The 2,696-nt window shown below is 54.2% G+C and overlaps 1 non-coding gene across 1 annotated transcript; it reads right to left on the reverse strand.

Annotated features, from left to right (window-relative positions):
- Positions 1 to 1,906: 1,906 nt before the first annotated feature.
- On the reverse strand, positions 1,907 to 1,988 carry TRNAS-AGA (transfer RNA serine (anticodon AGA)). Its single transcript has one exon. It is a non-coding gene; the product is annotated as a tRNA-Ser (tRNA).
- Between the last annotated feature and the right edge of the window lie 708 nt (positions 1,989 to 2,696).

The following is a 2,696-nucleotide window of genomic DNA, read 5'->3' on the forward strand; positions in this document are numbered from 1 at the left end:
TAGATTGGTCAGGCACGATCTACCTGCCACAAACCCGTGCTGGTTTCCCCTCAGCATAATTTGTCCTGCCGGGCTCTCACAAATGTGAGCCTTGATGATTTTTTCAAAGACTTTGCCAAGGATGGAGGTGAGACTGACTGGCCTATAGTTGCCCGGGTCCTCCTTCCTCCCCTTCTTGAAAATGGGAACCACATTGGCCCTTTTCCAGTCCTCCGGGACTTGACCCGTGCGCCACGAGCGTTCAAATATTCCCGCCAGTGGCTCTGCAGTGATGTCGGCCAGTGCCTTCAGTACCCTCGGATGGAGCTCATCCGGGCCTGCCGACTTAAAGGCATCCAGTTCCTCCAAGTGACCCTGCCCCACCTCAGGGCCCACGCATGGCAGTCTGGTGCCTTGCTGCTGCCTCCCTACACTCCCAGGGAGAGACTTGTCGTGCCTCTCGCTTAGGAGCACTGAGGCGAAGAACTCGTTGAGGAGTTCAGCCTTGTCCCCTCTGTCCGTCACCAATTGTTTCTGCCCATTTAGCAGGGGTCCTATTCCTCCCTGGGCCTTCCTTTTACTCCCTATATATCTAAAAAACAATTTCTTATTGTCTTTTACTTGGGTTGCCATCCTCAGCTCCATGGTAGCTTTGGCCTGTCTAACTGCCTCCCTACAAGCACGAGCAGAAGAGGTATATTCCTCTTTGGTGATCTCTCCCTGTTTCCACTTTTTATGTGCTCCCCTTTTGGCCCTTAGTCTGCCCAGGATTTCTCTGGTCAGCCAGGGAAGCCTCCTGGCCCCTTTCCCTCTTTTACCTCGCACGGGGATCGTCTCGCTTTGTGCGAGAAGGATAGCTTCCTTAAGGCACAGCCACCCTTCTTGGGCTCCCATCGTTTCAAAACTACTACTCTGCAGTGCATCCTTCACTAATCGCCTGAGTTCACTGAAATCAGCTTTCCTAAAGTCCAGCACGTTCACCCTACTGGTTACCTTACCCACTCGACGCCTTATGTTGAATTGTACTTTTAGGTGATCACTGTCCCCCGATGGCTACCGATCTGTAGGTCCCCTACTATGTCATCCCCCGTTGCCAATACCAGATCCAGTAAGGCATTCCCCCTAGTGGGACCATGTACCTCCTGCGTCAGGTGGAGGTCCTGTACACAGGTTAGAAACCTGCGTGAGCGGTGGGACTTTGCTGTCTGTGTCTCCCAGCAGATGTCCGGGTAGTTTAGGTCCCCCATGACCACCGCCTCTTTAGCTTTTATGGTCTCTGAGAGTTGCCTCAGGAGCCCCAAATCTATTTCTTCCCCTTGACGTGGGGGTCTGTAGCAGACCCCTACCACCAAATCCTTTTCTCCATGCCCCCCATGTAGCCTAACCCACAGTCCTTCTACTTCCTCATCCTTTGATTCTGTCTTGATGAGGGTTGATGTATATTGCTCCTTAACATAGAGCGCAACCCCTCCCCCCTTTTTCCCCACCCTGTCCTTTCTGTACAATCTATAGCCCTCGATATGTACCGCCCAGTCGTGGGATGGATCCCACCAGGTTTCCGTCAGCCCCACTAAGTCGTAGTCGTTTAGTGCAACCAGGAGCGCTAGTTCATCCTGCTTGTTCCCCATGCTCCTAGCATTAGTATATAGGCACTTGAGCCCTGTGACTGGTGCTTTTGCTACCCCCTCGCTCCAAGTCCCAAACGGCTCTTTGTCTCTTACCTTCTCAAGCCTTACCTGTGCCGTATTGCTGTCCACCCCCTGTCTTTCATGTTCCCAAAGCTCTCTTTCTTCAGGCTGGGCTGTCCTTGTTGGTGCCACCTGGTTTGGTGGTCCACAGCCTCCCCCGCCCTCATCTTCCCCTCCCCCCGATAAGCCTAGTTTAAAGCCCGCCGGAGGAGATCCACCAACCTGTAAGAAAGAATTTACGTAGTCGGCAGGATTCGAACCTGCACAGGGAGACCCCAATGGATTTCTAGTCCATCGCCTTAACCGCTCGGCCACGACTACACACTTGCTCCACAACTACACACTTAGACTACACACTTGGACTACACGTCATGTAGCCCAATATGACGAATGATGGCCTCCAGTGCGATCCCAGTTGCAAACTGAAGCCTGCCTTTGCCTCAGGCCCCAGGGGAGGCACACATGGGCCAAGGGTTAGTGAGGAACTAGTTAGGGAGCTTCTGGAGGGACTGGACGTATTCAAGTCGGCCGGTCTGGACAATCTCCACCCTAGAGTCCTAAAGGAATTGGCTGTGGTCATTGCGGGACCCTGGCACGGTTTTACGAGCACTCGTGGTGCTCTGGTGTGGGACCAGAGGACTGGAAAAGGGCCAACGTGGTTCCAGTCTTCAAAAAGGGGAGGAATGATGACCCAGGAAACGATAGGCCAGTCAGTCTTACCTCGATCCTGGGGAAGCTTTTTGAGAGAGTTATCCTGGTGCATGTCCACAGGGGGCCGGGGGGAGATTATGCTCAGGGGCAACCCACACGGGTTCATCAGTGGCAGGTCCTGTCAGACCAACCTGGCAGCCTCTACGACCAGGTCACCAAATCCTTAGCCGCAGGGGTAGCAGTGGACATCGTCTTCCTGGACTTTCGGGAGGCCTTCGACACTGTCTCTCACCCCGTTCTCATTAAGAAACTGGGGGGCTGCGGTGTCGACCCCCACACAGTCAGACGTGTCGCCCACTGGCGGGAGGGCCGCACCCA

This window comes from Crocodylus siamensis, chromosome 4 (genome assembly GCF_052110815.1).
Source record: "Crocodylus siamensis isolate JL-2025a chromosome 4, ASM5211081v1, whole genome shotgun sequence".
Lineage (NCBI taxonomy): Eukaryota > Metazoa > Chordata > Crocodylia > Crocodylidae > Crocodylus > Crocodylus siamensis.